Here is a 25,653-nt window from a genome sequence, read left to right as displayed (position 1 = left end):
GTATAAAAAGGAGTGTCTTAGAGAGTCTAAGGTAGTAGTTAAGTTAAGTTGATGATATTGATGAAGACAAATGTAATGGGTCAGTAGAAGTGAAGAGCGAAGAGTCTTAGACTAGAAGAGAGGCTCTGTAGCTGAGCTCGCAGAGGCCTAGAGTAGAGTCAACAGTTGAGTGCGCAAGGTAGTCTTGAGTTGTAAGCAGAACTAAAGTACCAAGAAAGAGATTATTCTAGAAATATATGTGTTTCGTCCATTTACTTCTGTTGAGATTGCAACAAGATGATGGAGCTTAGTGAAAAGAGTCGCCTTCACTAAGTGGGCCCACAGGCAAATTATGGCGCAAGTTCTATTTTTGATCCCAGCAGGGGTGATCACAGTATGAGTGATCACAGTGTGGATGATCACAGTATGAGTGATCATAGTGTGGATGATCACAGTGTGGGTGACCACAGTATGAGTGATCACAGTGTGGGTGACCACAGTGTGGGTGATCACAGTATGAGTGATCAAAGTCTATTTTTAGACTAGCTGTCAAAAATAGAAAAGTCAAATATTATTGTCTCATAATAATATTTGGACTATAAACTTGATCTTATTCTCTTGGAGCACTTCAAGATGAGCTACGGATGTGGTACATGCAGATCCGAGAGGGAAATACGTGGTTACCTATGGGATGACTAATATTTGCATGCAGGACTTCAGTTAGAACTCAAGTGAGCTGAGTTTATTGGACTAGAGGTGCAGTTGATGGAGTTGTGTTTAGTTTAGCTTTGTTAAATTGGTTGTATTTAGTCTAACTGGAAAATAGACTAATGATGAGTTGCTAAACTAATTATTAACTCATAATGCAACTATAGAATACATCATTTAACTCAGTTGCATGTCAGTGCATGTTCAGTTCAGCAGGGACAGGTGTTAGAGGATTAGATTGCTATCAGTTGTGACTATAGTTGTGCATGATGATTTGCACAATCAGAGGGATTGAATATGCCAATGAATTGGCGAATACCAAGAATTGTAGCCTGTGCTCACGTCCAACACAGTGTGAGTGATTATTTGCAGGTCAAATACGAGTTTGGTAAACCATTCTCATCAGTTCTTGAGCAGGTATTGAGCTGGAGAGGCAGGCAAGCAATGGAATAGATTTGGAGATCAGATCTGAGCTGTATTGTGTGTAACAGGTGGAGCTGGTACTAGATTGCTTGTGATAAGCATTGTACTTTGTAATGTTACATGTTCTCAATCATTAATATACAGATAGTGTGGGGTTTTTAGCGAGATTCTTTCCCCGGGTTACATACTCTGTTAATGTGTGAATGCTCTTGATGTTTTATTGTTATTGATGCTGCTATATTGATGATCAACGTAGAGGAGCTTATGTATTGTGTATGTATTCCGCAATAGTACATGATCAGGATAATCTCTGTTGAATATGTGTCATATTATTCAAAATTTCTACAACTTCTGTTATGAATGAATGCATTTTTGTTGTAATAAATTATGGGTTTATGATTTAATACCGTATTGATAAGAAATTATGCATTATTTACATTGTTATATGAATGCAAGTAACAATATCTGTTTACGCGAAGAATATCTTAATGCATATTAAAGTTATTAGACACTTAAGCCGATCTAGGTAAATACGGAAGTAGAAGCAATCATATAGGTGTGTAATAGGTTGATTCACTTGTTTAGGGTCTGAAAAAGACATTTGTAGACCTTCACGAAGGTCTCAACATTGATTAACAGAAGTATATTGATAAGCCCTAAAATGATTATCGATCTGTGCGAAGGCAGAGTTAGGCCATAAAATGACATTACACTAATCTATGGGTGTGGAAACTTGGTTCCAGCATCCCCCCATACCACTTCGAGTGAGACATCATTCCGCGCTCTATAGATTGATGCCGAAAGGGCCAGTAGTGTAGGGATTTGTTTTGCAAAAATAACTCTGAACCTAGGTCAGGACCTACTAAGCCAATAAGATGTTGTTGGTTGTAACTTCATCTGCAGCTCTGTGACCTTCATCTGCATCTCAAACTTTACATGTTCGACCTCCACTTTGGACTCCTTTACTGCAGCTGCTATCTTATGGATCTTATGTTCGGAAGCTACTTCAGTCTATATGAGGAGCTCTCATAACTCAATGCAAGTCTGGTTGATGGCATCCTCTAGCTCCTGCCTATGTGCAGTGGCTACATCCCTATCTTGGATGGCCCTCACAACTTCATCAACTAACTTATCATTGTGGCTCTTGATGTCTTTGGTTACAAAGAGCGCCCACTCTTCTCGAATTTTCAATTCGGTGGATACTCCCTGGTGGAGTTCATCAATGCTTGAATGGGCAGAGCCACTAAGTTTAGACCTAAATTCCTCCCATATGGCATTGCTACCTGATCCGTCTCGGTAGTAAAGCGCAGCGACCTTAATGGAACGGGCACTGTGCGGACCTCTATGGTTACCACCAATGTTGAAGGTAACGCTGGTTTTATACTTTTTGTTCCCATGCTCGCTTGATTCTCGCTCACTTGAATCATGCTTGCTTGAATCACACTGTTTTGGACATGTAGCTCTTTGAGGCCCTATTGGACCTGTGTCAGTACTGACTTGTACTGATCCTCTATATGTCCCCACATGTCCTCAGTGACTAAGTGCATAGTGTCACCAATCTCATCGATGTCCCCCTCAGTGAGGACCATCAATTCAATGTTGGAGGTCTTGTCAGACTTCTTCTTCTTTCGCACACCTCCAGTGGTGGGTTTCTTCCTCTTCTTTAGGATGAAAGGAGACTCAATATCTTTTGTCTCCTTAAAAGGGTCTGCTCCACCATACTCTGGTTCCTCCATGTCTGACTCCTCTTCGTCTACATGCTTTGGCTCCTGCACAGTATTCTTCCCAAGTTCCACAGTGACCTTTTGAGGCACCTTCTTAGTGTCTTCCTTCGGCGTACCTCCTGTGGCCTTCATTGTTTTGCTGGTACCTGCCTGGTCTCCTTTGGCTTCCTTGTTGGGGTCCAGCCACATGCTTGACCAATTAGATATTACTAAAAAAATATCCTTCTCTGTGACCAAATAGGGCAACTCATACCATATGCCCTCTGCATCTTTCTTCGCCTATATGTATATGTTGTGGAAATATTCTTTGAAGTTCGCAAATCCATGATATTGTTTAAGTAACACTGGTGATAGTCGTGGCTTCTGGATGAAAACAGTGAGTAGATCCATCTCAAACAACACTGAAAATAATTTTTTATATGCCACCTGACTTAGATCCTTCGATGCTCACAGCGAAGCGTACCTCGCAGCTTCTGGGTCGACACATCGGGGATTGTCCAAGATATCAAAGTAGTTAAGAGTAATAGCCATGCGTAATGGAAGTGTCTCCCATCCTCTTTGACCTCGCAACAATCATCCAGGAACTCCTAGATAGGTATCCTGCCCAATTAAACTGCACCCCTTGGCTGCACTGCGTAGCCAAATAAATTATTAGGGTTTGTACCTCGTCTTTCCTCCACTTCCTCATAATTTTACCAGCCAGAATGGACTTGGAAAGGATGACATCCTTATCAGAAATTGAGCTAACAGAGTAGCCTCGCAACTTATTGACAACATTGAAATCTTTCTTCACTTGGTCTACCAATTTCTTTGCTTGAGACTTGCCAACAAAAGCACTCGCAGGGTGTGCTCCTACACATGGCAACGCGGTGATCCTCTTGATCAACATAGCATCAATGGGGATCCTCTCCCCAAGCCATAAGGCTCCTTCTTGCACCAAATCGAGTAACTAGCGCACACATATTGTATTGATGTTTCTTCACCCAAAATTAGGCATAGTCTGCATGTTCAGTAAACTGACACACTGAATCCCAACCACCCACGTCATTAGTTCTACTCTCATCACACCAAACTACTCATAGTATACCATCTTCAGGTATTTACTTAGCTGAAAATGAGGAATTTGGCCCTGTCCACCAAATCCCAATCCTCCATGCACAGTTGCATTACCTGTGCCAACAACTATCCTTCAAAGGGCACATCTTCAGGTAGAAAAGGGGTACAAATGGAAATTTTTACTACATGAGAGACCTTTGTCACCTTAGCAGTCGGATTTCTCGGAGGCATATACAGAGGTAACCGCAAGATTGGCTCAACCTCGTTGACATTTATGTCCTCAAATTCTGTCTCAAGTTATTAATCCTCTAAGTCAATCAACTCCATTGGTTGTTTATTTTTCTCTTTATCCATCTTTTCCTTTCTCCTCTGCTCATCTGACACCTTCCTAGGTGATTTCCTTACCGGTGGCTTCTACGGTTTCTTCTCCTTCTTCACTTTTGTTGCTTCTATTGGTTCTACCAATGTTCTTGTTGCTCCTGCAGCTATGGGCTTCGGTCTTGGCGATCTAGGATTTGTGGTCTGTGTAGGAGGAGTAGCAATCATGATGTTTGTTAAACCTCACTCTAAAAATTCCCAATAGATGTCCTGCCAATCCTCACCAGACATGAAACACTTCTCTCTGCCCAAACTTAGGCACAAAAGCTAGCCAAATTTCTTCAAGAGGCAAAGTGTCTAAATGTAGAGAGGGATGCCATATTTATATCCAAATTCAAATTTGAATGCCTTTAATGTCTTCATATCCTCGTCATAACTACGAATTTGTCGGCATACTTTCATAGATATGCTCCTTTAATGCACTTCCCCCGCTCCCTTTAACAGAAAAATTACAGTCAAACCAACTGTATCTTTTCCGATGGTCACATTTTGGGTAGGCTGCACTAGACCCTCCCTTATGACACAACTAAATTTTCACAAATGTCTCCCCCTGCACCATATCCCTAAACATTGTGCAGCCCTACTTCTTCGATGGAACCATTTATCGACAGAGTAGTTTATGGTCCCACGCTTCCTTTCGACTACCTAAAGCATTCAGACTTTCCTGTTTTCATATAGTCATTGCATCCTTGCAGGGGTGGGATCATCCTAATATATCTTCAAACTTCTTCCATTAATAATTCCAGGAAACAACTCCCCATTCAGCTTTACGAGCTGAACTGTGCCACCATATGAAATATCCTTGATCACATAGGGTCTCAACCAATGCATCTGAAACTTCCTAGGAAACTTTGTCAACTTTTTGTCATACATTAGGACCAAATCTCCATTCTTAAAAGTTCACTTCTTAATGTGGCATTCATGCCATACCATTTCCATAACTTTCTGCACTTGCTGATGAAAACCATCCAAAAAGCGATGCTCCTCCAACGCAAGCAGTTGTGCTAAGTGTTCCTCCATGAAGTCGTGACCTTCCATCTCAGTTACTACTGCGATCCTTAAGGTGGGAACTATATACTCTATTGGCATCACTGCCTCTTGTCCATATACTAATCTAAAAGGTTTTTTTCCTGTCAATTTCTTACAATTCGTCCTATATTCCCATAGAACAATTGGTATGCGCACATCCCAATAATTCCTATTAACATTGCAGATCTTCATTAAGGCATTCTCCAATATTTTATTAAAATCTTCAATAGTTCCATTTACCTGGGGATGATATGGTGTACTCTTCTGATGGTGCATTTGGAACTCTTCTATCAATGCCTTAATTGTTTCATTCAAGAAGTACAAACCTCGGTCACTCATCAGGATCTTCAGGCATCCAAACCATGACAGAATATAATCGAATATAAAATTTGCACCAGTTTCCATGTTGCAATCCTTCATGGTTGTGCCTCGGCCCATCTAGTCATGTAATCTGTTGCAATGATAATATAGTGTGTCCCTATCTTCTTTCTTGGTGGATTAATTGGTCCAACAAAGTCAATTGCCCATTTATCAAATTCTTTCAGTGTGACCTATGGATTTAAGGGAAATTCATCCCTTTGTGATGGTCTTCCAGTCCTCTGACACACATCGCATGCATTGCAGTACTCCTTAGAATCTTTATGTACCATAAGCTAGCATAATCATGCTCAAAGAATCTTATATGCAGTTGCCTTACCTGCATAGTGTCCTCCTATGACACTGCCATGTGCTTCAACTAGAATATTGTGTCCTTCATACTTAGGTACATCGCAATGCAGAACTTCATCCAGTCCCATCTTGTATAAGTGTCTTGCAATAACTGAAAAATCTGTAGCCCTGACTACTAGCTCCTTCTTTTGTTGCATTGTGTGCCCTTCAGGATCTATGTTAGTAGACAGAAAAAAAAAAAATGTCTGCAAAATGTTCATCAGCAACTCAAACCACAAAGAATTGCATGTCAGGTAACCCTTCATCAATATTAGTGGGTTCTTCATCGTTCTCGATCCTAGAGAGGTGATTGGCTCCAACCTTCAACCTCCCTGGCTTAAAAATCACTTCAAAATCATCCTCTTGCAAGAGAAGAAACCATCTACAGATCTCCCCCCCAACACAGGCTTATTGACCTGGTATTTTAATGCAGAATGATTTGTCTACATTATAAAGTGCGCACCTATCAGATATTGTCTGGATTTGTATAGTGCATATACCATGGCTAATATTTCTCATTCGTTGGTTGAATAGTTTCTCTCTGCCTTAGATATTTTCCTACTTGTGAAGGCAATCAGATGATCAATATACCCTTCACCTGGTTGAGTTAAAACAACTCCCAACTCTATACAAGATGCATCCACATGCACATGAAATTCTTTCTTCCAATCCAGGAATACTAGGATTGGCGCAGTAACCATCTTCTCCTTAAGAATATCCAATCTCTTCTGATAGTCGTCATCCCATCAAAATGTAGCATCCTTCTTAAACAACCTCTCTAATTGCACAGTGATCTGTGGATATGCCTTGATAAACTTCCTTTAATACCGTGTATGACCCAAAGTTGCACGTAGCTATTTTACATTCCAGGGTGGATCCAAATTGATAATTACAGTGATCTTGGCAGGGTCTACCATTAATCCCTTGTTACATACGACATGTCCCAACAATATTTCATAAGGTACACACAATATACATTTCTTCAAATTCAATGAAATCCGATACTTCCTGCATGTATCCAACATTAGGTGTAGACTAGAAAGATGTTTCTTAACTAGCCCAAATAATTTCCAACCATGGAAGTAGACCTCCAGAAACTTGTGAATAAATTCCTTGAATGATGTGACTACCACCCTTAAAAATATTGTAGGATAATTTTTCAGTCCGAAAGGCATAACTGTATATTAGAATGAACCACACTCTGTAGTGAAGGTAGTCTTGCTTCTATCCTCTGGCACGATCTTAATTTGGTGATATCTCGACAATCCATCTATGAACGAATAAGCTTCATGTCCACTAATATTTTCTATAACTTCATCTGTAAAATGCGTAGGAAAGGGGTCATGCATGCATGCATCATTTAACTTTCACAGATCTACACAGATCCTTATATCACCCTTTGTTTTCTTTTCCTAGACCACCATTAGACTGACCCATTCCAACTCTTCTATTGGCTCAATTATACCTTCCACGAGCATCTTATCCAGCTCTTCTCTTACCTTTTCCTTGTACTTGGGGTTCAGTCGATATGGGTGCTACTTAATCGGCTTCACATCTGGCTTTAAATTGATCTTCATCATACCCAAATCACCTACTATACCCTTCAATTCAGAGAACTTTGTTGGAAATAAATCCTGATATTCATGCAATAATTTAGAAACCTTGCCTACTGTGTCTTCATCCCAATAGTCACCAATATGCGTGAACTTTGGTTCTTCTTCTGAGCCAATATTTACTTGTTTTGTATTTACCAGTTGTGATATATCAAGGATCTTTGCATTAGGTCCTACAACTTCGCGCAGTCCCTCTGACTCAGGAATATTGATATTTCGTGGATCCTCAACACCATCTTCCATAGTAACATTGCAGCATTCCAAAGCATTTTGTAGTTGTGCTCTAATCAGGTTGCATCCAAGTTATAGGTTCTAATGGTGTTTGGAACATCATTTCCTTAATCACCTGAAGTTCCCCATCAATGCATTTGAACCCATCTTCAAAGTTGAATGTCAGCAGGAAACTCTCCTTCATTTCATCCCAATCAGTAGTCCCATGTTGTAGCTCCATCTCCAAATACTAGTTCATTGGTATAATGTCTAAGGTATGAATAAAGATATGTACCCACTCTGGTTGAGGTACCTAACCACAAGCCTTAATCCATCAAGCTAAATGTTTGCATGGGTCATCCTTACCTGTGTACTTTTAAGTGAGTCACATTTTTATGGAGCCAACTTAATCTCATCAATCTGCAGTATTCCTTCCAATCAACAATATTATCCTTGTGGGTTCCCCACTATATTGTAGGTCTAGATCTTAAAGCCAAATATAGAGCTTGGAACATGTGCTCTTCTGGTACATCTCTTTCAAAATGGTTAATAAAAATATTGACATCATCTACCCATCATAATAAGGTAATTTATGTACCTCAGTTGATATACATGGCAGAGACTTTGTAAACCTATTGCATCATAGTGTAGAGACATCATGCAACCGATTATGCCAGTTTTCTAATTCTTCATCTAAGTTTGATTGGCATGAACTATCCTTCCCCCAACTAATCTATCCATCTGTAGTGGGATTAATCCAGTCTTCCTCTCACGCAGTGAGCTTATAGATGTGATCAATGTATTTGTCATCATAATCATCACAGAATAGCTCTATGTATCATGCACCTTCAGCTGGATCCAATGGAACAACCACTCTAAGGTTGTTCTTTTCAAACACCATGCTTCACTTCTTCAAATTAATAATAGCATTCATGTCAAAATCCCAATCAATCCTGAGAAATGCGGGGTACGAATTACTGTCATCTACTATTTTAATAGCTTCAAAATTTGCGAGCACACTGGCTCCCTCAATATCTGCAGTCACTCCATGCAAGTGACCCATCAGAATTATATTTTGTTGGTTTTCCATGTGCAACTAGATTGGTGACCACTGCAACTTAGGTTTCCCCATACTTTCCCAAGTCTATTTTGGCAGTACATTAGCGTCAGATCCTAAGTCTAGAATTATCCCGCCCATATCAAAATCACCAATTTATTTTGTCAACCGCATTTCCCTACCAGTCCTCTTCTTGCTTCGGTTCACCTTATCCACTACGCGATGTTCTGGTAATAGCTTGTCCTTGCTAGCACGGTTATCTATCACTTCTTGTAGTCACTTAACAGACTTCTAATCCCTTTATAATTTCATGCATTTCTATAGAAACGATTTCAATATTGTGGGATCAAAGTCCTCTGTCACAGTAAGTACTTCAGATTTATCTTTTCATGGGACTATTTGTTTTTGAGTTTTAGACATAGAAGAACCTAGATGTTGTGTTGATAAAGTGTCAGTGACAGTAGTATCTTTGGCTACGTAGTGTGCCAAGGGATTCTAATATAATTGGGCTAAATATTTATGTCATGATTTTTTGGAAGATTGTCGAGAAGCCTAGGATGAGGGCAAGGCATTCCACTACACGTGGCTTCTTCTGTTAATCGTGTTAGTGGCATGGAGGACACCGAAGGAAAGCCAATTTTCGCAGCATGATCTAGACCTATGCAAGGTAGCCAAATTCACCTCGCTGTGGGCGATGAAGGACCCTGAGTGCATAATGGAGACAAAATTATTTTGGGTCTTGTTTGAATCAAAGTTAATGATGGTGATTAACCAACGGCCACGGTTATCACCAAGATTGCATGCCCAGTATGCGAATGTCATTGATTTCAAGGAAAATTTTCATAATATGTTTATCTGCATGAAGAAAGATGCCACAGGCACATGGAACAAGTTTCCATACTTAGTCGCCAAAAATGACATTACCGGGTCATCAATAAATGGTCGAGCAAATAGCTCACCCCATCTGATGCAAGTGCAGGAAGCAGTAAGGTTGCTAAAGATGAAGTAGAGAAAACCACATTTGTGATGGTAGCAGCGAAAGAGATGATAGAGGGAATTACTCCCCTAGGGCTTTTTGGGTTGAAACCCTAGCAGACTGAAAGTTATCTATTCAAAGAAACATACATTCATACAGCCATTATGCTATAGTAAACAAATTCTATGATAAGGGTACGTACCTTTGGTCCTACGTTTGAGAAGGCCTTTAGGGTCCAAACCCTTCTTGGAGTTCCCTTCTTCTCTTTTGTCCTGCAAAACAACCAATTCAAAGAACACAGCAGTGCATGGAAAAAACTTATAAAGAAACCATCTTCATGTTATAAAGAAAGGTAGTTAGTTATGGAATCCAAACAACCATTTACATATGAATTCTAAACATGACTATCATTAACATAAAGAAGATTCATTTCGGGAACCAAGACATGTGTTTCTTTTATTATAGACAAATAAAGTACATAAAAAGGAATATGTTCACCTGAATAACCTTCAGCAGGCTCCAAGCAAAGCTTCCTTCTGGATCCGTTCCAGCCTCAAGCCTCTAACAAAACTCCTTCCATGCCTCTCTCCATGATGCCATAAATGGTGGATGAACATCTACACACAAGGAAACAAAGGTTTCCTGTACAAAATGGGGGAAGTGCAGAAGGCACAAGGGACTTCAGACCTGGTCAAGGGAAAAATCTCAGCATAATAACCTTTCTCTCTATTCTCTCCTCCATTAGGCCTTCCCTTTGAGGTCTTTTTATACCATCTCCAATGTAGTTTTTTAGTTAGGAGTTGGTTGGGAATAGTTGGGCCACGGGCACTAACAGGTGATCAGCAGGTAAAAACCGCGATCTCCGCCTGAAAATGAGGAGTTTTATATTTTTTTAAGTGTTTTAATACACACACGCGGGTTGGTTATACACATACCCACGTATACACGCGTTTAACTCAGGTCAATGTCGCGTATAAGGGATAAAACACTGTTTTTTAAATTTTAGGACCAGGTCTGGAAGGAGGGGTTGCCCTAGGCCATGAGTACAACATCACAAACCATAAGAGTGAGATTTGGAGCTATAATAGATGCCCCCTAATATATGAGGTCAGAAGGGGTACATGATGGCCGAAATATATTATGCGAGTACATGGAAAGGAAGTCTGTCAAAAACCGAGGAGGACTTCACCAGAATTCAGCCTGCCAAGCCACCAAAGGAGATCAGAAAGAAACACTGTCTGAGGCGGGCATACCCATGATCAGAAAAAGTGAAGCATGTCCGCATATCAAGTACAAGCGAATCCACTAAGTAGACAAGTATAAATAACCGAAAGATACATAACGGATCATCTGATCATAATGAACAAGTACATGTTTGAATATCACATATAAGACTATCAATGATGCTGAAAGATGCAATGGATCACTGATATCAAAGACTGATCCCAAAAAGGTACCAAATGAACATGATGGAATAGGATGGTACTACACTGCAAACTCAGGTGCTAGCATATAGAATGTCGCCATGACTGACTGCAACATATAAAGTGGAGTGGTATCAACTAGCAGCAACAGGAGCAACTGTCAAGTGAACCAATGAATGTCGATACAACCTGAGGTCTTCACCGACCGCCGTGGTACATTTCTATAGCATGGGAATAAATGATCTGAAGTCGACCATGTGAGAAATCATTTGATTACCGGTCATTAATGTATACCGTTAACAAATGCGAGACTACTCACCGATAATGATAATGAGCGTCAAGGTACCCAGTACAATCTAACAAGTGTGAATAGATGAGCTGGAGTCGAACACCTGTAAGAATCTATCGATCAGGAGACAATGATGGTTTCCCACTGTCGATAGCGAAGGATCTGCCACTAATGACTGCAAACCCCAAGGTACTGCCAAATGGACTCTAGATCTTTGCCCCAGAGCAATGAGTCGGAGTCGATAGGGAAAGATCCGCTAGAAGGAAGGCATTAAGTCATCCTTCATCAATCTAGCGCGAGTGTAACCCGTAGGCCAATAATGTGGAAGGAATCGGATGAAAAAGATGTAGTAACCCAACTGAAGTACGTTTCCGGCGTACACAAGATGTGGCTAGCACACGGCAGAAACCCTTTGAACCAACCAATAATGAAAGCTGACACAGAGGCAAGGTATCCACCAATAGGGTCAAATGGAAACCAAGGTACTGCACGAATCCCAATGTGTGATAATGCAAGCTGATGTCGAACACAAGGGAAACCACTCAGTCAAAGACCCATGATACTGATCGATGCTGAGCACAAGGTAACCTATCAATAATGAAAATAGGGCCAGGCTGCAGCTCTAGGCCTGTCCTCAGAGCAAGATGTCGTTGTCAATAAGGACAAGACCCGCCAGCAAGAAGTCAATGGGGACCTTCTCAAACAGGCACGAGTAAAGGACCAATATAACTGATGTGATGATAGACATGACACTGACAACCGGGGATGGCCGACTGAAAAATGAGTCAAGAGACACCGCAGAGAGGCCGACTCAAGCTAACTTCCCTTAAACAAAAGCACGACTCAATGTGACTATGTGGCAGCATATGATGACTCTGTATAAGTTCGCCATGCAGGAGGTATGAACGAACCCTCCATATGATTGGAAGAGATAACCAATCGGTGGAGAACTGACTCAACAACAAGGTTATGGCATACCTAAATCAAACTAAATCCCACCCATGCGGAGGAGACTTTGCTTTGAGTGCTTTGTTCAAGGGCGACACGACTGACTCTAGCTGCCAACAATAAATGGAAATAACGTCCCGTTCCCGCTCTTTTTGGAATATTTAATTTTTTTCTCTTTTTCTGTTAAGCCGGAAAAAGAATAAAAGAATGCTATGGTACAGTGGAAAGAACGAGTGTCGATGAAACAGATGATCTAGTTCCTGGGAAAGGAACGTTCCTATGCTCAATGCAGGGAGGTGAAAACTGGTCAATGACACTCAAAGGTATGTTCCTTCCACGGGTCAAGGTGTGTCAAGCTACAGAAGTCAAGGGTATGAAAGGTTGATTTTGCAGATGTCATGGTCAAAATTTGGCTTAAACACGAGTCCAAGTGAAGCCGGCTCTAGGCCAAAAGGTGCAAGTGGTCAACATGCAATGCAGTAGTACAACTCAACACAAAGGAGCCTCTAGGGTATATGGCCAGAACAAAGCGGAGAAGCTAAGAGGAATGAGTCTTCAACGCATAAGTCATGGCGGGACTATAGAGGACTCCCGAGCCTACTCAAAACGGAGTAGCATGGGCAACAAATGTCAGTGAGGTGCTAACTAGGATGCCCATGTAAAGGATGGCTCTACCATCATGTCATGATTTAAAGAATCGGCGAGTGAAGATGGCTGACGAACCATAACACGATGGGATCGACCCTATGGCAGATGTATCGATCAAATGGAGGCTAGTATGCATAATGCAATGGAAAAATGGTGTCCCTAACCTACATGCCAGTGGGAACACGATACCTGCCATGACAGGTCAGCAGTCATGGGACCGTCTTGAAACTGAAAATCGTCCAAAATGTCCTGAAAAACAGACCAATCTCGACATTCCAAGCTCCCAAGTTAAAAGTCACATGAGGCCAAACAAAATAAAATTTTGAAAAAATTTTGCATTTTCAAAACTTATAAAAAGCATTTTGGACTCACCATTTTTACCATTTGAGTTTGAGAGCAAAAGATTTGGAGCAAAAGGAGCAAACTTCCCACAGCCAGATTCAACCGTTCAAATTCGTCGAAAACCTCCAGGTAACTCTTATACTTAGCTTGCAATTGATTGTGACAAGTTTTAGGATTTTTGATTGAGTTTTCACCGTTGAATTTTTGTCTAAAATTTCCTCGCGGCGTATACGTGGGTTGGTAATATCGAACCCGCGTACACGCGGGCCCTATACGCGACTGTGTGCACAGGAACCCGCGTATACGCCGCGAACTATTTTAAACGAAAACTAACGGCTTTGAATCAATTTTTTCTCAGGATGCCTATCACGTGGCGTGAAAGAGAGCACGCAGCGGTAGACAATGAAGTTATGAACAGTCCAGAAGCATTAGATGCACTACGGGGATGCGGTTTGCTTAAATTTTTCAAATTGCCAAATATGAAAGTGAACACACGTCTGCTTGAGATGCTCATTGATTATTGGGATGTCGATGAGGAAGCTTTTATGATCGATCAGATGCCGCTCAGGGTAGAAGTGGAGGATATTTATTTTATCACGGGCCTTTCCCGAAGGGGAGAGGTAGTGCAGTCCCGGGACAGGACACGGATTTCCCTCTCGATAGAGGATTACGTACAGATATACTGCCCAGGACATCCCAAAAAGGTTAGGAGCAAGATTTCCATCACACATGTGAAGAGTTTATCACTTCGGATAATCCTGTTTACCATGGCTCGGGTGAACGGATCATCCTCTCTGCATCAGGCATCACGGCAAAACATGAGCGTGGCAGTTGACTGTCTCACTACTGTGTTCGACTGGTGTACTCCTCTTCTGGCCATCATGAAGAGCCAGCTCACTTCTATCAGGAGGGGTCAGACTAAAAACTTTGGATATGGGAGCATCTTTTGTACTTTCTTTTTCGAGAAGATTCCCGCACTTCGCCCCAGGGTAGCAGTTTCCATCAGCACCCCACGCGATCCATGCATGGGCTGGTGGGCTGATATGATGAAACGTCTGGGGGGTGGGGAGGTCCCAAGGACTGCTTTCGACGATGACTTCTTCACCTGGTGGGATCAACAGATCATCGCCGTGGATGACTATCCCTATGTTGGGCTGGATTTCCGAGGAGATCCTGATCTAGTGTTACCACCGAATGCAGCATGGGGTGAGATTGGTAAGATTTTTTGATTTTATGAATTTTTTTATTTTTCAAATAAATGAACTTTGAAAAATATTTTTGATGAGATTCAAATGACTGATATGGTGATCATGTTCCAGACATCTGGCCGGTACGACCAGATGGATTCCCGCGGCATGGACGGCGCGACCGAGGAGCCGAAGAGGCGGCTGTTGATACAGAATGGACTCTGAACAACGTCCAACGACACTTGGCGAGGTTGAGCTGCCGAGTACCAATGGCCATCATAGAGGACCTTCCTGAGGATATGCAGCGTCATGTGGTTGGCATGCCACGTGACTGGGTTCGCATTTTTCAGCGCGTGGCCAATGCTATAGTGACATACTTAGACGCTCATCCTGAGCCGAGGCATTAGATATGCCAGACATGATTATGGGCATTTGAGTCCCAATTTTGTATATTTTTTGGACACACATATGTACACTCGAGACGTTTTACGATATATATATATATATATATATATATATATATATATATATATATATATATATATATATATATATATATATATATATATATATATATATATATATATATATATATATATATATATATATATATATATATATATATATATATATATATATATATATATATACAGTTTGACTTTTTGATGCTTGATTTTATTGTGATGAATGATTAATATGCCAGTCTAATGCTTGATTAGTGATAGAATCAGCTAACCAATTATGAGATCTTGGAATATGAAAATAATTAATATAAGTAAATGATCTTTGCAACAACCTCACCCTTAAATACTGGCGATATAAAGATGGATCCCATACCCGATAAATGTTATTTAATTGAGACACTATCAATTGAGAATCAAGATATACTACCAACGAGTCGATCCCATGAGAGATTGCCTCGGATAATAAATTAATAACAGAAGTATACTCGGCCATATTGTTTGAAGCAGGACCGATGCACACGCCTCTTGATTCCATCAATTGACCAGTTGGATAATAAGGTACCCAAGTTGCGGAAGCAAGATTCCGAGTGTGCCGACTAGCACCATCGGCGAACCCAAAATAGACCAAATCATCCATCAACACCTGCCAAAGCAGACCAAAAAGTGCTGATATCAGAAAAACTTTCGATGATATATGTACAAATATACATAAAATACAAAGAAGCGATTGCCTGGTCAAAACAAAGCAAAGTACTTCTTTAGGTAGAGCCCGTTTCGGGGCTCCGCCAGCTTGTTTCCCTCAAAATCAATTAACTCATACGATCCTTTTTCTAAAACTCGTTTAATAATGAAAGGACCGTACCACATAGGCTTAAATTTGCCTGCCCCCAAGGCGTCCCTATCTTGGTCATAGACCAGGACAAGGTCACCTTCAGAAAAGAATCGAGGACGGACAGACTTATCATACTGCATTGTAACCCTTTTCTTATGGGCCTCATTCATCGTGGCGGCATCTCGACGCTGCTCATCAAGATGTTCCAAGTGAACTAGGCGCTTTTCGAGACTTGAAGTCTCAGGAAGAAGCTCAACAACCAACTTAAGAGATGGAATTTCACATTCGATCGGAAAGATAGATTCCATCCCATAAACCAACTGAAAAGGAGTAAAACCAGTAGCCGTTTTGACGGAGGTTCGGTATGCCCAAAGAGCCGAATACAACATAATGTTCCAATTGGACTGATTTTTATCGATTGTTCGTTGGAGTATCGTCTTAAGAGTTTTATTGACTGCCTCGACCTGTCCATTGGCCTGAGGATAATAAGGGGACGAATGCTCCTGACGGAAGCCTAATTTAAGAGCCAATTCAAACATTAGTTGATTCTGGAAATGACTGCCATGGTCAGTGACAATCTCTCTTGGGATACCGAATCTTGAGATAACCTGATTGAAAAGAAACAAAGCTTCCATGTCACTATCGTTCTTATAAGTAGGCATGGCCTCGGCTGACTTCGTAAAGTAGTCTACAACCACGATAATGTACTTGTGATTCGCCGCTGAAGGTGGATTACAAGTTGTAAAATCAATACCCCACTTAGTAAAGGGACCGACGGTGACAACGGGAAAGAGGGGAGCTGGATGCGCGCGCATCTTCCGAGTAAAAATTTGACACGGGTGACAGCATTTGACCACTTCTACAAAGTCTTTAAAGAGTGAAGGCCAAAAATAGCCGGCACGTAATATGCGCTGGGTTGTAGCAAGCCCTAATAGACGACCACCACAAGCTCCACTGTGGCAGTCATTGAGCACAAACTCTGCTTCCTCTAAGGTTAAACAACACCGAAGGATTGAATCAACCCCTCGACGATATAATGTGTCACCAATGATAACATAGTTTTTAGCCAGGTGACGTAATTTTCGACGTTCATCCTTGGAGAAAGTAGAGGGAAACTTCGAAGTCTGGAGATAGACAATGATATCTCCATACCAAGGGTCAAGTGAAGAGATGAGGAATAAATGTTCGTCGGGAAAACTTTCCTCATAAACAGTATCCTCTCCACAAGGAAGCTCAGAAATTAGCTCCGCGAAAACCATGGATTTCTTAGATTTGGCAGACAAGAACTCGAGATCGAATTCTTGCAAAATGACTATCCATATATTATATTTGCCCCCAATCACTCGCCTACTGAGGACAAATTGAAATGGATTGACCGCCGCTAAGACAAAAGTTTTGCGTAGAAAAATATAATGACAGAGCCTCTGGACAGCGTGAACAGCTGCCAAGGCCAACTTCTCAACCGAAGAATAGCGGAGTTCAGGACCTATTAAGCCTCGGCTCAAATAATAAATCACGTGCTCGGCGAGAGCATCGTCTTCTTGAACGAGAACCATACCAATGGTTGATTCTGCTGCAGCGAGATATAAAAGGAAGTCTCTACCATAATCCGGTGGACTCAAAAGCGGGGCAGAGACTAATGCCTTTTTCAAAGCATCAAACGACCGCTGCGCAAAGTTGTCCCATACAAATGGAACTCCCTTTCGTAGCAAACGCATGAACCCTTTAGTGATCTCGGCATAGTTTGCTATAAATCGTCTTAAGAAATTAGCCTTCCCTTGAAGACTTTGAAGTTGTCGAATTGAGGACGGGGGAGGCAACTGAACTATTGCCTCAACCTTGAAGGGATCAACCCGAATCCCTTCATTAGACACAATGAACCCTAACAACCGACCGGATGTAACCGCGAAAACACACTTGTTGGGATTCAACCGGATTTTTTAAAAACGACAACGTTCAAAAACCAATTGAAGATGACGAAGATGATCAGTTCTCTTTCGAGAACGAGCAGCGAGATCATCCAAGTATGCCTCGATGACATTTTTGATGTCGTGGAAAGCATATGACATGGCCCGCTGAAAAGTGGCTCCAAAATTTTTAAGACCAAAAGGCATCTTTCTATATGCAAAGGTACCCCAGGGACATATAAAAGCTGTCTTATGTTGATCTTCAGGACGGATAGAGATTTGATTATAACCCGAAAAACCATCCATGAAGGAAAAAATTTCATTACCCGCACACTCGTCGATAATCTGATCAATGAATGGCATGGGGTAATTATCTTTCGGACAAGCCTTGTTTAGCTCCCTAAAATCGATGCATACTCGTATTGTTCCTTGCTTTTTGTCCACAGGGACTGGATTAGAAACCCGGTCAGTAAGAGGAACAGGGTATATAAAACCTGCCCTTAGCAGCTTCTCAACCTCAGCTTTGATAGTTGTTGCTTTCCTAGGGTTAACCGGCCGAAGCCTTTGACGAACCGGTTTCGCGTTTTCATACGTCTCGATCTCATGTTGAAAAATAGAAGGATCAATGCCAGGCATTTCCTCATAAGACCAAGCAAATACATCACGATATTCCTTAAAAAGGTCGGTGTAGATTTGAATTTCTTCAGGGGAACACTCAATTCCGATGAAGATATTCTCGATGATGTTAGGGTCCCTAGAGATGTTTATAGGTATCGTTTTTGAAATTACCGACATATTACCTTCGGCACGAATGTGTGCTGGAGCCAAAGGGTTTGACACCGTACAAACATCACTAGTGAAGGGCTCGGAGAATCTAGATTCTATTTCCTGCAATGGAGGAAGAAAGTATGAACGATGGTGTAAGTCTTCCCAAGGTCGATCTATACCCATCATTACTTCAAGGATTGCTTCTTCAGAAGGTAGAACTCCAAGGCAGAGGTAGAATCAAGGCTCCAAGCCAGGGCCACATAACCATCTAACTCCTCTTCGGAAAAAGGAGTAGAGTGGTTGTCTGCAGAGTCTACGATAGACTGATATCTAAGCTCAGCTGCATATATAGGGAATGCCATTCCATTCACTTGTCCTTCAACTAATGTGGTCGTAGGTGAAGGCAAGGTCCAAGGGTCTGAAAAATAACGAGTTTGAAAGAACTCTTCTCGAGGAGACTCCTTAGATGATGAAATAGCATTGATTTTAGCAAAAGGAGAGGGAAAATCAAATGTACCCATCAATGAGGAATACATCCCTACTCCTAAATTCTCAGTTGGCGGGCGAGGATTATCCACCAAAGGGATAGTAGAGTCAGAGCTTGCTTGAGGATCGACTGGACAATAGTCCAATTGATCAACCTTAACGATTTTCCCCTCATGAGGAAAGCAAATGACACGAAACAGGGTCGAAACGACGGAATCCATCTCGTATACCCAGTTCCTTCCTAATAGGAGATTATAGTCTAGGTTAGCGTCTATGACCTCTACTTCAATATTGACGACCTTTCCCCCAACACATATAGGAAAGGCCGGGATAATCCCATGCGGCTTATGAGAATGACCATCAAATGTAGTCAAAATGGTGGGTGAAGGAACAGCCGAGGGTGATCCAATAGCCTTCCAGCATGACATCGACATAACGCATGTGGAAGCTCCTTCATCTATCACGGTGCGAAAAATATCAATTTTTCGGTATGTAGACTTTATTTGGAAATCCATATGATGAGGGAGTCGCTTTTTGACATTTAACATGTCAAAAGTGAGCACTAAAGAGTTAGCTGGATCGACTGCTCCAATTGCAGAGAGTAAAGCACTTCTCTGAGCCAGACACGACTGGAGAACCTCTAAAGCGGACATGGCGCACGGACTCTGAGCCAGATCCTCCACAATGGAGTAATTCTGGGTGGCCCTAGCATTAGGATTAATCGTCGTACGTTTAGCGAAACATTTCGGTATCCGTGGTATAGTCTCGACAGGGGGTCACTCAATATGAAGGTTAGTACTTCGGGGAACAGTCTTGTCCTTGGAAGTTTCGGCTTCACCATAATCATGTGACCGAGTAGCCACATGGACGTTAGAACCCATCATGAAAACATTTGACGATTTTTTCCCTTCCTGGTTGCCCCCAGCGGAGGTTCCAGAGTTCGAACTCGCGCCAGCAAGAAGTTGCTACCCTTGGGGAAACGGGTTGGTTAACACAGCTTGAGAACTAGAAGTCCCTTGCTGTCCTAACAAGTGATGAGCATCTTCAATCTTAGGGCAGAGATGAGTTAGATGGTCTCCACTGCACAATTTGCAGGGAAACTTGACTTTCTTTCTCGACTCATTTCTACCACCACCAGCGTTGTTGCCGGATTTATTTGCATCGGGCTTCCCATCCTGGTTCTTTTTCTTACCTCGTCCTTTCTTTTTCCCATTGGAATTTTGATTTCCTTTGGGGTTATCAGATTGGACGGCATTTATTGAAGAGGTTTGGGAAGCGGGGGGATTAGACGATGTGACTTGGTTGTTAGAAGCAGTTTGCAAGGAAAACTGCTGCAATTGATTCAACAAGTTCACGGTAGTTGTGTCTACTGACCCGACGATACCATCCGCGTGCGGACCTGGCTTCGACTTAGCTACATCAACCTTAGATCCAGGAGCATCTGGCAAGTACTTTTGTAGGATCTCAGACTGAGAGTAGATCAATTCTAATTGCTGGGCCCTAAAAATGGCTTGCTCCTCAGAATAGACCCCAGACATGGAGACATCCTTGGAGATCTCGGGTTGTAAAGACTTCAAAAACCACTCGAGACGGTACTCCAGAGGGATTTCGGCTTTAATGAGCCTCTTTCTCCGTCTCCATTCCTGAATATGGTCAGAAATGTGGGTTGCCTTATCCTGACGAAAGGTGGCCAGAAGTTCAGTTCCGGCATCATAGCGGACAGGCAACTGGAAGTGATTTAGGAAAATATTGGCTAAGTCAGCGAACGATGTAAAGCTGCCCCCTGGCAACTCTATATACCATGTGGCCGCATTACCAGTCAAGGTGCGATGAAAGAGTCTCAACCTAATCGAGTCATCGATAAGGGAATTAGATGAGCACCACAAATGGAATGTGGTTACATGGTCGCCTGGGTCTTTGCCACTCTTCCCTTCGAATTTTGGAATGTCTAAAGGGAGTTTGGTTGGGACCGGAGGCCAGGCCGGATTGTACTTGATTGGGTCATTTGTTAACTTAGTGAGATCTGGCAAGTTTAACATTGTCAGAAATGGAAGCCTAGGAGGACCTTGGGGATTCCACCCAGACTGGGCAGAGCTCCCAAAGCTCTGAAAAGATTGTCCTGGAATTTGGGAGGCACCAGGCTACTCGAAGTAACCAGTAGAACCGGCTGAACCAAAAGGCAAGCCTTGTGGTCCAGCAAAATTTGGAGTTTGACCAACTCCGGCCGTATATCCTCAATAACCAGCAAAGTTTCCTCCTAAAGGATTGTAGGGAGTTGACAACCCCTGATAGGGATTCCAAGCCGAAGCAAGGGGAGGAATACTTTGAAACATACTAACCGTGGAGTACGGCCTATTCCCTTGTTGGCCGATAAACGAATTCCCAGTTCCCGCGCTACTAACCCCAAGGTTATTCCAACCTTGGAAAGTATTGTTGCTTTGTCCCACAGAAGAAAAAGGCATGGATCCTACCGTCGGGTTGGAATGTGGTATATGACCACTTCCAAAAGGAAAACCCTGGAATGAAGCCGATCCGCCCATAATGGACGTAGCGGCACTAAACGGAACCAATGGAATACCCTGTGAATGGGTGCCAAATGGGAAGAATCCAGTACCAAAAGCATTGGTTTGGGCATTTCCACTCATGGACGGAATGGAGGTAGACCCAACTATAGATGTGCTAGCAAAAGATCCGAACAAGGAAGCAGAGGAGATGGAAATGGTTCCTCCCCCTTGCACCAATGTTGGGGTTTGCATAGTTGCAGCACTCGTAGAAGCCATGCTTCCCGTAGTGGTCATCGATGGTAAGCGTGTAGCGTAACCTGGAATTGACGGTCTATGCGTCGGAGTCCCAACGTATTGCAGTACGTCTGGATGACTAGATGGTAGTGGAGAATGTGGAGCTGCTAACGACTCTGAAAGTTCTTCTACCTCTATGTTATTCTCCGCTTGAAAGAGAACTCGAGAAAGGAATGGAGTGTCCCTCTCTTGTTCAGAAGTTCCAGGCCTTGCTTGGCTGCTAATGCCCCCGAGAGGAGGATCAATCCCCGATGCGTCACCCGGCGTGGGATGGAACCCACCGGTAGTATTGCCTCTGTGCCTTCTAGGAGAAGGCTCTAAACTTGGTGGCGAGAGACCACGAAGTCTTCGAGACCGTCTTGGAGATCGGTCAGCCACTTTGAATTTTTTATTATGATCTAACTAAAGACTCAAAAAATTGAAAGCTAGGCCAACTAGGAGCACAGAGCACACACTATAAAGTCCCTAAAGATACAGCCAGTCAAACAACTTCCAAGTATTTCCGCTCCGGGTGATTAAGACCGAACACCAAAATACGAGAAAGTGAAATAAGGGGCCTTCCGAAGATAGTCTGGGATGATGAGGGCCCAGTCCTATTAGCGAAGGTATCAGAGGAAGTTACGCTGACCTCCTAACAACATCCTTCGCCAGTGCAAGCCCCCAAGCTTCGCAAGGGTGCCCTCCAGTAGTACTGTCGAGAGTGATGCAACGTCAACCTCAGGTGCCACGGGATTCCCCTCCGTAGCCACCTGTGTAGTTCCCTAGGAGTAGCAACTATGGATAACAACTCGTCATAGAAGCCAGGCGGAACAACCGTGAGGTAAGTTCGGACAAGTAGGAGAGGGGGTATCTCTCTTCCCTGTCTTCACAGACCCTCGTGCTTAACTCCCAGATCCGGAGCTTTCCTGGTCTTCCTAATGCTATTGGATTTTCTCTCGTTATTCAGACTCCTATGTTTGATGTTTATATGGCCTTGGAGAGTTAACTCTCCACTCGCCTAATACAAGGCTCTAAAATCCTAATCTTGTTGGTGTAACTGACTAAAACAAAAATTTCTAGTGAATTTTAGTTAGCGCTTGATTTTATTAGGCTGTTCTTTAAGTCACAAGGTAACGGAAGTGAAACTAGTGGTGTTTTTTGACGCAAAAGAAATTAATAAAAAACTTAACTATATGCACATGCACTTTTTCATTTTTCGATGAAGAGAAATTTCTATAGGGTTCAGAGGTACTTCTAATAAAACAAATTTTCCTTTTCTTTTCATTAATGCACAATTCACACTCACAAAATCTAACAAAGCTATATATGCCTAAAAGGGGATGCAAATCTATCCTAATGCAACAACTATATGTGGATTCAAGATCTAAAACTATTCTAAAAAAAATGAAAGTTGCTTGCTTATCAATCTTTATCTTGCCACTTACAATGTGTTATAGACATTTTTATGCCTTACAGCTCCAAGCATGAAATGTCCATAAACCAAGAGCTCCTAAGTCCCTAAAAGTGTTGTTCTAACCCCTAAAGGAACAAGGTCAACAAATTACAGCTTCTCCCAGAAGTTCTCCACCAGAAACTGCTCAGAATAAGTCAAAACAGGATCATTTTAGCTGCTCCACTGGCTAGGTGCATTGCATTGCACCTAAATACACTGGCTAGGTGCATTGCAACGCACCTAAATGCACTATGAGGGTGCGTTGGGTGAGAAATGACAAATGGCAGTGTCATTCCACGAGGTGGAGAGACAATGGAAGCTTCCAGAATCTTCTCCTATGACACTTGCCTCACTGAATTCGACCAAGGATGAGTAAGAGGCCTTCAGTCTCCAAGTGGAAGCAAGAACTGACAGAGAGAAGACACTAATCAAATCACAAGCTGACTCATCCTCCTTACACATATCTATATATGGATCCCTCATCCCAGAGATCCAGAGGATGGAATTTTGCACATTGTAAGGAATTGTTGTTGGTTTTGAGACAAATATCAGTATTGGGTGATCTATGCTTTGTTGGAGGTGAAGAGGGGCTTCTTTGTTGGGAGGTTGATGCTGGGTCAGGAACTATCGGTTGTAACTCCTCCTGGATCTTTTCTTGTTTATCAATAAAAACCATTTGAGTTTTTCCTCCATGCTTTTGTATCATTGATGCTTGCTACATTTGTATGGTTAACTTAAATCTGATCCTAAGTTGTTTATGAATATAGATCCATGTCTTTGTATAGTGTTCTTCTTCTGTGATCTTACAGGTACTTGGTGAAGCTGGGAAAGTAAGGGAGCAGGTAGCTGGAAGCTGTCAAAGAAGAGAAGGATTGGATCAAAGGATTAGCGCAAGACACAGGTTGGTTCTTTCTATTCCTCTCTATCTATAGTTCATAAAGGAAATACAAAAGTAGTTTTTATCTGTTTGTTCTAAGGCAGCTGTCACACCTTAGTGGGATAGAGCAGCTCTAAATAGACACTTTTCCCGGTAACAAAATGGCAACTCCATCGGGGAAAATGTCTAATTAGTTTGTTTGTGTATCTCTTTGTTGTTTGTTTCATAAACTTATAAGTAGCATTCGAACCGCATTTGCCATAACAAATGCAAAGTAGACATCTGCTGCTTCAATCCATTCACTGGATTTGTTTATGATTTGAACAGCTGATTCACAAATTATCTGATTGCCCTTGTGATAGCTCTTAGACCCTCCTTAGATCTACCCCTGATTTTGCATTACTGGTTGCTTTTACTCGGCCAAAAACCAAAGACTGAACTGCAAACTGTGACCCAGATCCCGGACAGATTCTCGTTTCTGGCCCAGCGCAGGTACTGTTAAGAGATCCTGAATTTCAGCGCACTTCCTGAAAGGGAAACCTGCGCTGCAATGTAGTTTCTCTGTGTTACAGGTGCGCTGATCAGACTAGCCCTGTGTAGCTGAGGTTCTTGTGCTTCATTTTCTCCAGTTCTATCTCTGAATTTTGCTGCCTGTGATCAGTATATTTCTGTTTAAAACCCCTTTTCCTTGCTGTTATTCTGCCTCCTTTGTACAAAAGAACTGTAGATGTTTTTGTGTGTCTGTTGAGTTGTTTACAGTTTTCCATTGCAAAAGTAGAATAGTCGTACTGTTGTCCTTTGATTTAGATCTGTCGCAAGTGTCGATTTCGATCATAGGAGAAAGTTTGATTGCTGTTGATGGTCGATTAAACTTTTATTATTGCCTTTGGTCTGAGTTTGTGATTTTCTAGTGTCAAGTACAAGCATCCATTTCAAAATCGCAAGGTGTCGTAATCATCTCTATCTTTTGATTTCGAAAAGAAGCTTGTTTGTGTTTGTCGCTTGAAAGAAAATTCAGATTTGTACATCAACTTTCTTTTTAGCATCAATACTAAGAAAGTCGAAAACAAATACATGCATGTGCATTTGCATATAGACAGTCTGTTTGGCTTGATTTAGGAAAGTGCATTTACAGTGTGCTCTTTGCTCTTTGTGAAAAGATTGTGTCTTTCTTTTCCTCTAGTAGCTAGGATTTTCATTGCACAAAAGAGATAAAAGTTTGTTTATCATCTTTAGATTGCATTTTAGGAATTACATCTACATCTCGTGGTGAACCCAAAAGGAAAACTTCATAAGCAATATCAACTTAAAATAAATTCAATGAATCTAACAACGCTTTGGAACTTAACGCACAACATTTAGAGGTCTAGGATAGAGACGTATTCCGGCG

Source organism: Pinus tabuliformis, chromosome 7, assembly GCF_031772625.1.
Source record: "Pinus tabuliformis cultivar Carrire ecotype Pingquan chromosome 7, CPIR1, whole genome shotgun sequence".
In the NCBI taxonomy this organism is placed as follows: Eukaryota; Viridiplantae; Streptophyta; class Pinopsida; order Pinales; family Pinaceae; genus Pinus; species Pinus tabuliformis.
The sequence above is the reverse complement of the archived record's forward strand: the minus strand, read 5'-3'. Positions refer to the sequence as shown.